The sequence below is a fragment of the Patella vulgata genome, chromosome 1, assembly GCF_932274485.2.
Source record: "Patella vulgata chromosome 1, xgPatVulg1.2, whole genome shotgun sequence".
In the NCBI taxonomy this organism is placed as follows: domain Eukaryota; kingdom Metazoa; phylum Mollusca; class Gastropoda; family Patellidae; genus Patella; species Patella vulgata.
This window is the reverse complement of record NC_065879.2, coordinates 21,598,688-21,610,590: the sequence shown is the minus strand read 5'-3', so window position 1 is coordinate 21,610,590 and position 11,903 is coordinate 21,598,688. Positions and strand designations below refer to the sequence as shown.

Below are 11,903 nucleotides of genomic sequence, written 5' to 3'. Positions count from 1 at the left end.
TAGCGAAGCCACAGCCGGAGGAACGGGTCCGGGGCTGTCAGCGGGGAAAGAAGACCCTGTTGAGCTTGATTCGCGATTGGCTTGGTTGGGCGAGAGCGCAGGTGTAGCCTAGGTGGGACTGCTTTACGGCGCAAGTGAAAGACCACTACTGCGTTCCTCGTTCAACTCACTCGATGAGGACCACGAGAGCGGCCGCATTCGGGGCGGTGTCGGCGAGCGCAAGGTGCTAAGCGAGGGGTCCCCCGCGCTAAAGGCGGGCGGTCGGGCAACCGGCTGTTCGTCTTGCGGGACCAGGTCCCTCGCGAGGGCGATCGAGGACAGAGTCAGTTCTGAATTTAACTGGGGCGGTGTGCCCGCGAAAGTCTAGCGCGGGCGCCCCAAGGCCAGCTTCAGAAGGGGGAGAAACCCTTGGTAGAGCGAAAGGGCAAATGCTGGCTTGAGGATGCTTTTCAGTAGGAGGGATCCGTGTGAAAGCAAGGCCTATCGATCCTTTTGTGTCGCCCTTAGGGCGACGATGGGAGAGCTCTATTCTTTACTGCTTCCCGCAAGAGGTGTCAGAAAAGTTACCACAGGGATAACTGGCTTGTGGCAGCCAAGCGTTCTTAGCGACGTTGCTTTTTGATCCTTCGATGTCGGCTCTTCCTATCATTGCGAAGCAGAATTCGCCAAGCGTTGGATTGTTCACCCACCAACAGGGAACGTGAGCTGGGTTTAGACCGTCGTGAGACAGGTTAGTTTTACCCTACTGGTAGGGAACTCTTTACGAATGAGCGGTTACGAGCGGGTAGGACTGACTAGTACGAGAGGAACGTTGGTCCGGGATTGAAAGCGTTGGTGCTTGGTGGTTTATTGCCATTGGGGCTTTGCCTTTGTCCTGGGGCTTACGGCTGAACGCCTCTAAGCCGGAATCCCGTCCCACGACGTCCGCGTCTGCCTCTCTGAGACCGGCGACAGAACGATTAGGCCCTACTTCGCCTTCGCGGGCGAACGGGGTGGTGTGTGTCCGACCTGTGTGTTTCGGCAGGTGTCTTTCGAAGGCAGGTAAATCTGCTTGCAGACGACTTGGGTTTGTGCGAGTCGGGGTGTCGTACTCGGTAGAGCGGCCTGTTGTGGCTGCGATGCGTTGAGACTTGTCCCTCGACTAGGAGATTTGTCCGCTTCAGACGGACAGAGCTCTCTCTTTTTTCACTACTCTTCTTCTGCCTGCTGCTCCTCTCTAGAGGTAGAGAGGAGATTGGATGTTGGCTTTAATATTTTGATTTAATTTAATATTGCCCGTGCCTACACGCAATCGGTGTGTTACCGTGGGTGGTGGGACTTGGCAACCGAAATCTGAGAGAGAGAGAGAGAGAGAGAGATGCGGCCGAGAGGCGGTCGGGCTGGAATAATTCCTCTAGACGGCCGAGTGCCCGTCTCGAGGCTTTGGGAGAGAGAGAGATGCGGGGAAGAGGCGGTCGGGCTGGAATAATTCCTCTAGACGGCCGAGTGCCCGTCTCGAGGCTTTGGGAGAGAGAGATGCGGCCGAGAGGCGGTCGGGCTGGAATAATTCCTCTAGACGGCCGAGTGCCCGTCTCGAGGCTTTGGGAGAGAGATATGCGGGGAAGAGGCGGTCGGGCTGGAATAATACGTCTAGACGGCCGAGTGCCCGTCTCGAGGCTTTGGGAGAGAGATGCGGCCGAGAGGCGGTCGGGCTGGAATAATTCCTCTAGACGGCCGAGTGCCCGTCTCGAGGCTTTGGGAGAGAGAGAGATGCGGGGAAGAGGCGGTCGGGCTGGAATAATTCCTCTAGACGGCCGATGAACCTCTCGGCCGAGTGCCCGTCTCGAGGCTTTGGGAGAGAGATGCGGCCGAGAGGCGGTCGGGCCGGAATAATTCCTCTAGACGGCCGATGAACCTCTCGGCCGAGTGCCCGTCTCGAGGCTTTGGGAGAGAGATGCGGCCGAGAGGCGGTCGGGCCGGAATAATTCCTCTAGACGGCCGATGAGAGGCGGTCGGGCTGGAATTGCTCGGGCCGACCGAGGCGTGGATTGGTGGCCGAAGCTGGCTGTCGAGCTTTTCCCTCCCGCCGCCTGGTCCGAGTGCCCGTCTCGAGGCTTTGGGAGAGCGATGCGGCCGAGAGGCGGTCGGGCTGGAATTGCTCGGGCCGGCCGAGGCGTGGATTGGATTGGCGGCCGAAGCTGGCTGGCTGTCGAGCTCTTTCCTCCCGCCGCCTGGTCTGGTCTGGTCTGGTCTGGTCTGGTCTGGTCGGCTTCTCTCTCGGCCGCGAGCTAGCCCTGCGACCGACGAGTGGCCGTCTCGAGACCCGCTGGGCTGGCGCGGTCCAAGAGTGCCCGTCTCGAGGCTTTGAGAGAGATGCGGCCGAGAGGCGGTCGGGTCGGGCTGGGCTGGAATTGCTCGGGCCGGCCGAGGCGTGGATTGGCGGCCGAAGCTGGCTGTCGAGCTTTTTCCTCCCGCCGCCTGGTCTGGCCGTCTCGAGACCCGCTGGGCTGGCGCGGTCCAAGAGTGCCCGTCTCGAGGCTTTGAGAGAGATGCGGCCGAGAGGCGGTCGGGTCGGGTCGGGTCGGGTCGGGTCGGGTCGGGTCGGGTCGGGTCGGGTCGGGCTGGAATTGCTCGGGCCGGCCGAGGCGCGGATTGGCGGCCGAAGCTGGCTGACGAGCTTTTCCCGTCTCGGCCGGAATTGCTCGGGTCGGCCGAGGCGCGGCTTGGCGGCCGAACGGCGCTCTCGAGCTTTTCCCGCCGGACCTTCGCCCGCCGCTGGCGGGGCGACGCGCTGACGGATCCCGACCAAAGTTGTTGCAGCGAGGGTCCCTGGCCAGAAGGGACGCCAAGAGACGAATTTGGAAGGGCGGCAAGCCCCTGGGAGCCGAAAAAATCCAGTCGAAACCTACTCTTGCACGACGGTATACCTTTCAAACGAGTGCGAAACACTAGTATAGGAGGTAGGTGAGAGAGACGAGACCTGGTGCGGTGCATGTGTATACCTTTCCAACGAGTGCGTTTTCTCTTACATGGAGGGTGAAGCTCAGCCGGTCCTCGGCGGGGCAGTAGGGAACTTTGGCGGAGAAGTGGTCGGGGCGAGTTTCTTGAGACGAGCGATTCGCGGTGGAAGGTTGGCCGGTCTCCTCTTGCTCTCGGTTGCGTACACGGCGGTTGAGTGAAGGCTAGGGAGTGTGTGTTCGTGCAGCTCCCGGTTACCCTTCTCGTCACCGTCGTCGCGCCGCTTGCGACTCTTGTGCAGGTCGCTTGGGCTTGCCAGCGAACTTGGGCCGCCCGGAACAGTCAATTAATGTCTTTTACCGTTTCTTTTTCGATTTTTCACTTTTCCTGGGGCTCCGTGGCGCTGCTGTGGCCGAAACGTTCTATGGAATGTGTTCCATGGAATGACATGGTCATGCCAGGTATCGATCGTGGTCACCTTCGACAATATGTTCCACCCCAATTGATATTTGTTCGTGCAACGGTGCCTTGGCTGCGCGGACGTATTTATGGTTCCGTATTTACGGTTCCGTGTTAGCCGATCGCAAGCAAATTTGCACAGGAGTTGAAGCGGCTGTGTCCTTCGTAGTATCCCGTGCGACGTCTCTTTGAAATCGCCAGATCTGCAGCTATTAGACAGTATAACCCTCAAGACTGTGTGAATATTCATTTAGGAGATATTGTCCCCGGAACATGGCCAAACAGCTCGGCTTGGCGCTCGAAAACCGTTCTTTTGCTTGAGAGCTCTGACGCTGCTGTGGCCAAAACCTTTTTCAGAGGCCCTCGTGCGATGTCTCTTTGCAATCGCCGGATCTGCAGCTATTAGCCTGTATAACACTCAAAACTGTGTAAATATTCATTTAGGAGATATCGTTCCCAGAACATGGCCAAACAGCTCGTTTTGGGGCCGAAGACTGAAACAAGCTGAGATCTGGGAACAATTTCGTGCCGTACCGGGACTTTGTTTCCTTTTCCGCTCCGATAAAATTTTCAGTACCTCTTCAGCACCGATACACCTATAAAAATACTACCACCTGCTTGCACAATATGAGGGCCTTCGAATTTTCCATGCATATCCGGTGGCGATTTCTCGGCCGAAAAGAAAAAGTTTTTTCCTTATTTAGCGGTACGGTATGGCGCAGCCGGGGCAAACGTGGTGTGGGCTTGCATAATCCGATCCTTTTGGCGGGTCGTGCGACTCTTGTGCGGGTCGCTTGGGCTTGCCAGCGAACTTGGGCCGTCCGAAACGGTCAGTTTTCGTCTTTTACCGTTTCGTTTTCGATTTTTCACTTTTCCTTGGGCTCCGTGGCGCTGCTGTGGCCGAAACGTTGTATGGAATGACATGGTCATGGCAGGGATCGATCGAGGTCACCTTCGACAATATTTTCCACCACAATTGATAAAATTCAGAGATATTCCGTGCTATGACGGAAATTTTCAATGGACCATGGCATTTCTTCATCGAAATTCAACTGTGAATGATTCTTTTATGCGCACGCTAATGTGTACACAAGAGCTTGTTTTTGTCCCACCTACACAACTAGACACTACTTTGCCAGACCCCCTTTTCCTGCACTATCGACAAGGAGAAACCACGCTGCAAAATCTCGGTGAACTTTCTTGACCGACACCAGGATCACAGTATATAGTCATAGTATTGAGAGGAATATGGCCGATAACCCGACAATACATGACATCACGACATCCTTACACCACGACAACACGACATTTTTAGGGCCATACTATATACCGGAAAACACAGAAAAACACCGGAAAACAACCGGAAAACACCATTTTATACTGAATACCGGAAAACACCGGAAAAACACTAAATACCGGAAAACATCCTAAATACCGGAAAACACCTTAAATAGGTAACCCGGAGACTGGTCCTCTGTGTGCGGTTTTGGACCAAGTGAGCGCCGATGAAGGAAGGTCAAGGTCATGTTCGTTTTACAAATAGCCCCCCCCCCCCCACAAAAAAAAAAAAAAAAATCCAATTTTTTTTCTCCCAAATTTTTTTGACGAAAAAAATTTTCTGTCCCTCCCAAAAAATAAAATTTTTCCGAAAAATTGGTTTTACAAAAAAACATTCCGTAGAAAATAATTTTACAGAGAAAAATACTGGAAAAAAAAATTTTTTTGAGAGAAATTTGGGAGAAGAAATTGTTAAAAAAAATCTGAAAAGAAATTTTTCTTTGACCGTAGGCGATCGCTCGCTTGTGTGTTAATGAACTTATTTCATCAGCGCTCACCTGGTCCAAAACCACACACGAGGACCAAACTCTGGGTTACTAAATAGCTACCGGAAAACTTAGAAGAGTAAACTGTGCCCGAGATTTTTTTAGATAGCGCGCCGCGCCGCTCCGGGAGGGATCATCGTCAGGTTGGGACGGGGGACGGGGGTGGAAGTGTCCAGTCACGTGACGAACATAGATCCTCCGTTCCTCAACTCATATTATTTCCACAGTCATTGTCATTAATCACAAATTACGGGATGATATACGAAAATGCAGGTTTACTTTGAAATAGTGCAAATGATACTTTTCCATCTACAATCTTCAGATCAAACGATGCAAGTTCTTACACAGTGCAGCATAATTTGTGCAACAGATGACATCTCGAATATCGATTGTCTGAAAAAACATTTTCTCGGGGACATTTTTTTCCGATAAAGTTTTTTAGCACCGATACACCTATAAAAATAGCACCTATAAATATACCTGCTTGCACAACATGAGGGCTTGCGAATTTGAAATGCATATCCGGTGGCGGGGGGTAGCGTGGGGGGAATTTCTCGGCCGAAAAGAACTAGTTTTTTCCTTACTTAGCAGTACGGTATGGCGCTGCCGGGGCAAACGTGGTGTGGGCTTGCATGATCCGATTATGGTGACCTTTGGTGGGCCGTGCGACTCTTGTGCAGGTCGCTTGGGCTTGCCAGCGAACTTGGGCCGCCCGGAACAGTCAATTAATGTCTTTTACCGTTTCTTTTTCGATTTTTCACTTTTCCTGGGGCTCCGTGGCGCTGCTGTGGCCGAAACGTTCTATGGAATGACATGGTCATGCCAGGTATCGATCGTGGTCACCTTCGACAATATGTTCCACCCCAATTGATATTTGTTCGTGCAACGGTGCCTTGGCTGCGCGGACGTATTAATGGTTCCGTATTTACGGTTCCGTGTTAGCCGATCGCAAGCAAATTTGCACAGGAGTTGAAGCGGCTGTGTCCTTCGTAGTATCCCGTGCGACGTCTCTTTGAAATCGCCAGATCTGCAGCTATTAGACAGTATAACCCTCAAGACTGTGTGAATATTCATTTAGGAGATATTGTCCCCGGAACATGGCCAAACAGCTCGGCTTGGCGCTCGAAAACCGCTCTTTTGCTTGAGAGCTCTGACGCTGCTGTGGCCAAAACCTTTTTCAGAGGCCCTCGTGCGATGTCTCTTTGCAATCGCCGGATCTGCAGCTATTAGCCTGTATAACACTCAAAACTGTGTAAATATTCATTTAGGAGATATCGTTCCCAGAACATGGCCAAACAACTCGTTTTTGGGCCGAAGACTGAAACAAGCTGAGATCTGGGAACAATTTCGTGCCGTACCGGGACTTTGTTTCCTTTTCCGCTCCGATAAAATTTTCAGTGCCTCTTCAGCACCGATACACCTATAAAAATACTACCACCTGCTTGCACAATATGAGGGCCTTCGAATTTTCCATGCATATCCGGTGGCGATTTCTCGGCCGAAAAGAACAAGTTTTTTCCTTATTTAGCGGTACGGTATGGCGCAGCCGGGGCAAACGTGGTGTGGGCTTGCATAATCCGATCCTTTTGGCGGGTCGTGCGACTCTTGTGCGGGTCGCTTGGGCTTGCCAGCGAACTTGGGCCGTCCGAAACGGTCAGTTTTCGTCTTTTACCGTTTCGTTTTCGATTTTTCACTTTTCCTTGGGCTCCGTGGCGCTGCTGTGGCCGAAACGTTGTATGGAATGACATGGTCATGGCAGGGATCGATCGAGGTCACCTTCGACAATATTTTCCACCACAATTGATAAAATTCAGAGATATTCCGTGCTATGACGGAAATTTTCAATGGACCATGGCATTTCTTCATCGAAATTCAACTGTGAATGATTCTTTTATGCGCACGCCAATGTGTACACAAGAGCTTGTTTTTGTCCCACCTACACAACTAGACACTACTTTGCCAGACCCCCTTTTCCTGCACTATCGACAAGGAGAAACCACGCTGCAAAATCTCGGTGAACTTTCTTGACCGACACCAGGATCACAGTATATAGTCATAGTATTGAGAGGAATATGGCCGATAACCCGACAATACATGACATCACGACATCCCGACACCACGACAACACGACATTTTTAGGGCCATACTATATACCGGAAAACACAGAAAAACACCGGAAAACAACCGGAAAACACCATTTTATACTGAATACCGGAAAACACCGGAAAAACACTAAATACCGGAAAACATCCTAAATACCGGAAAACACCTTAAATAGGTAACCCGGAGACTGGTCCTCTGTGTGCGGTTTTGGACAAAGTGAGCGCCGATGAAGGAAGGTCAAGGTCATGTTCGTTTTACAAATAGCCCCCCCCCCCACACACACACAAAAAAAAAAAAAAAATCCGATTTTTTTTCTCCCAAATTTTTTTGACGAAAAAAATTTTCTGTCCCTCCCAAAAAATAAAATTTTTCCGAAAAATTGGTTTTACAAAAAAACATTCCGTAGAAAATAATTTTACAGAGAAAAATACTGGAAAAAAAATTTTTTTTGAGAGAAATTTGGGAGAAGAAATTGTTAAAAAAAATCTGAAAAGAAATTTTTCTTTGACCGTAGGCGATCGCTCGCTTGTGTGTTAATGAACTTATTTCATCAGCGCTCACCTGGTCCAAAACCACACACGAGGACCAAACTCTGGGTTACTAAATAGCTACCGGAAAACTTAGAAGAGTAAACTGTGCCCGAGATTTTTTTAGGGAGCGCGCCGCGCCGCGCCGCTCCGGGAGGGATCATCGTCAGGTTGGGACGGTTGTGGAATTGTCCAGTCACGTGACGAACATAGATCCTCCGTTCCTCAACCCATATTATTTCCACAGTCATTGTCATTAATCACAAATTACGGGATGATATACGAAAATGCAGGTTTACTTTGAAATAGTGCAAATGATACTTTTCCATCTACAATCTTCAGATCAAACGATGCAAATTCTTACACAGTGCAGCATAATTTGTGCAACAGAAGACATCTCGAATATCGATTGTCTGAAAAAACATTTTCTCGGAGACATTTTTTTCCGAATACGCATTCGTTATAAGTCTTTAGCCACCAGGAAGTGGTTAACATAGTAATGTTTTATTACGATAGTAGTACATAAAACAAATTGGTTGCCTGAGGTTCTCGGGGGGAAAGTAGCCTCATCGGCTAGAGTCCTCTATTTCACAAACAAACACAACAATTGCTTTCGTCCCTACAACATGGTCAAACAGCTCGCTTTCGACCCGAAGACTGAAACAAGCCGAGATCTGGCACAATCTCGTGCCGTACCGGGACTTTGTTTCCTTTTCCGCTCCGATAAAATTTTCAGCACCGATACACCTATAAAAATAGCACCTATAAATATACCTGCTTGCACAACATGAGGGCTTGCGAATTTGAAATGCATATCCGGTGGCGAGGGGTAGCGTGGGGGGAATTTCTCGGCCGAAAAGAACTAGTTTTTTCCTTACTTAGCAGTACGGTATGGCGCTGCCGGGGCAAACGTGGTGTGGGCTTGCATGATCCGATTATGGTGACCTTTGGTGGGCCGTTCGACTCTTGTGCAGGTCGCTTGGGCTTGCCAGCGAACTTGGGCCGCCCGGAACAGTCAATTAATGTCTTTTACCGTTTCTTTTTCGATTTTTCACTTTTCCTGGGGCTCCGTGGCGCTGCTGTGGCCGAAACGTTCTATGGAATGACATGGTCATGCCAGGTATCGATCGTGGTCACCTTCGAAAATATGTTCCACCCCAATTGATATTTGTTCGTGCAACGGTGCCTTGGCTGCGCGGACGTATTTATGGTTCCGTATTTACGGTTCCGTGTTAGCCGATCGCATGCAAATTTGCACAGGATTTGAAGCGGCTGTGTCCTTCGTAGTATCCCGTGCGACGTCTCTTTGAAATCGCCAGATCTGCAGCTATTAGACAGTATAACCCTCAAGACTGTGTGAATATTCATTTAGGAGATATCGTCCCCGGAACATGGCCAAACAGCTCGGCTTGGCGCTCGAAAACCGCTCTTTTGCTTAAGAGCTCTGACGCTGCTGTGGCCAAAACCTTTTTCGGAGGCCCCCGTGAGGTTCTCGGGGGGAAAGTAGCCTCATCGGCTAGAGTCCTCTATTTCACAAACAAACACAACAATTGCTTTCGTCCCTAGAACATGGTCAAACAGCTCGCTTTCGACCCGAAGACTGAAACAAGCCGAGATCTGGCACAATCTCGTGCCGTACCGGGACTTTGTTTCCTTTTCCGCTCCGATAAAATTTTCAGCACCGATACACCTATAAAAATAGCACCTATAAATATACCTGCTTGCACAACATGAGGGCTTGCGAATTTGAAATGCATATCCGGTGGCGGGGGGTAGCGTGGGGGAATTTCTCGGCCGAAAAGAACTAGTTTTTTACTTATTTAGCAGTACGGTATGGCGCTGCCGGGGCAAACGTGGTGTGAGCTTGCATGATCCGATTATGGTGACCTTTGGTGGGCCGTGCGACTCTTGTGCAGGTCGCTTGGGCTTGCCAGCGAACTTGGGCCGCCCGGAACAGTCAATTAATGTCTTTTACCGTTTCTTTTTCGATTTTTCACTTTTCCTGGGGCTCCGTGGCGCTGCTGTGGCCGAAACGTTCTATGGAATGACATGGTCATGCCAGGTATCGATCGTGGTCACCTTCGACAATATGTTCCACCCCAATTGATATTTGTTCGTGCAACGGTGCCTTGGCTGCGCGGACGTATTTATGGTTCCGTATTTACGGTTCCGTGTTAGCTGATCGCATGCAAATTTGCACAGGATTTGAAGCGGCTGTGTCCTTCGTAGTATCCCGTGCGACGTCTCTTTGAAATCGCCAGATCTGCAGCTATTAGACAGTATAACCCTCAAGACTGTGTGAATATTCATTTAGGAGATATCGTCCCCGGAACATGGCCAAACAGCTCGGCTTGGCGCTCGAAAACCGCTCTTTTGCTTGAGAGCTCTGACGCTGCTGTGGCCAAAACCTTTTTCGGAGGCCCTCGTGCGATGTCTATTTGCAATCGCCGGATCTGCAGCTATTAGCCTGTATAACGCTCAAAACTGTGTAAATATTCATTTAGGAGATATCGTTCCCAGAACATGGCCAAACAGCTCGTTTTGGGGCCGAAAACTGAAACAAGCTGAGATCTGGGCACAATTTCGTGTCGTACCGGGACTTTGTTTCCTTTTCCGCTCCGATAAAATTTTCAGTACCTCTTCAGCACCGATACACCTATAAAAATACTACCACCTGCTTGCACAATATGAGGGCCTTCGAATTTGCCATGCATACCCGGTGGCGATTTCTCGGCCGAAAAGAACTAGTTTTTTCCTTATTTAGCGGTACGGTATGGCGCAGCCGGGGCAAACGTGGTGTAGGCTTGCATAATCCGATCCTTTTGGCGGGCCGTGCGACTCTTGTGCGGGTCGCTTGGGCTTGCCAGCGAACTTGGGCCGTCCGAAACGGTCAGTTTTCGTCTTTTACCGTTTCGTTTTCGATTTTTCACTTTTCCTTAGGCTCCGTGGCGCTGCTGTGGTCGAAACGTTGTATGGAATGACATGGTCATGGCAGGTATCGATCGAGGTCACCTTCGACAATATTTTCCACCACAATTGATAATATTTGTCCGTGTCTCACAGTTAAAATTCCAATGTATGCAATTGATATTCCATAGCTTTAATCTATTTGTATGTGTCCTTAATTAATCTGCCTGTAATATTATTGTCTGTCTTTGAAGGTGTTAACGGATTAACTGTGAAGATGGCTTCCTCTTTTCAAATTCAATCAAAATTAGTTTGATCAATCTTGTTGATCCCCTAAACAGTCTCGAATTTCTCTCAAGTCGGATACTTAAGAAAGCTTGTGTTGTGGTTTCTTATTTAAATAAATATTGTAAAAACATCTTTTCAATCTCATAAACAAACTCAAGCTCTGCTCAAATCTCGAATGTCTTTAAAAGCCGGCGATATAATGATGTGGCGATATAATGATGTGGCTACGGGACATGTTAGACTTGCCCTAAAAAGTAGGTCTGACATGGACCTAGCGCTGGCCCAGAACCTACCTCTCGGTATGACCGTGACAGTGTCCGAACCGATCACCTTGTCTATTGATAAGGTGGTTGTTCATGGGATACCGGCCGAATATACCGTGGATGAAATTCTGGAAGATCTTACAGAGAGGGGGTACCATGCTACCGAGGTATATCGGTTTAATGTGGCCCAGGGGAAGGATCAGGGAAACGTCGCCCTATTCTTCAAGAAAGGTACCGCACCTGAGGCCCTTAAAATCGTGTACCTCAACTGCCGTACCCTCAGAGGGTGAGGCAGTGCGCCAACTGCCAGAAACTAGGACATACGGTAAAGTACTGTAAGGGAAAAACCGTATGCGCCCAATGCAGAGTAGAACACGCGGTGGCTGAGTGTAGGGTGGGCAGCCACGCAGCCAACTCATCGCAGGGCGAATTTGTGTTTTGCGGGGATTTCAACGCAAAACACGTCCTGTGGGGGTCACCGAGGAATGACTGCCGGGGGATTAGCCTATGCTCAATAATAGAAGAGAACGACCTATGCGTACTGAACGACGAGAGCCCTACTTTTGTTGGAGGAAATGCCACACCTTCACACCTGG

The 11,903-nt window shown here is 50.0% G+C and overlaps 1 non-coding gene across 1 annotated transcript in view; it reads left to right on the top strand.

Moving 5' to 3' along the window:
- Positions 1 to 1,154, top strand: part of LOC126808978 (large subunit ribosomal RNA) — a 3,896-nt gene extending 2,742 nt beyond the window's left edge. The window contains exon 1 of the ribosomal RNA XR_007674884.1: positions 1 to 1,154. This exon is cut by the window's left edge and continues 2,742 nt beyond it. This is a non-coding gene — a ribosomal RNA (large subunit ribosomal RNA).
- The last annotated feature ends 10,749 nt before the right edge of the window (positions 1,155 to 11,903 follow it).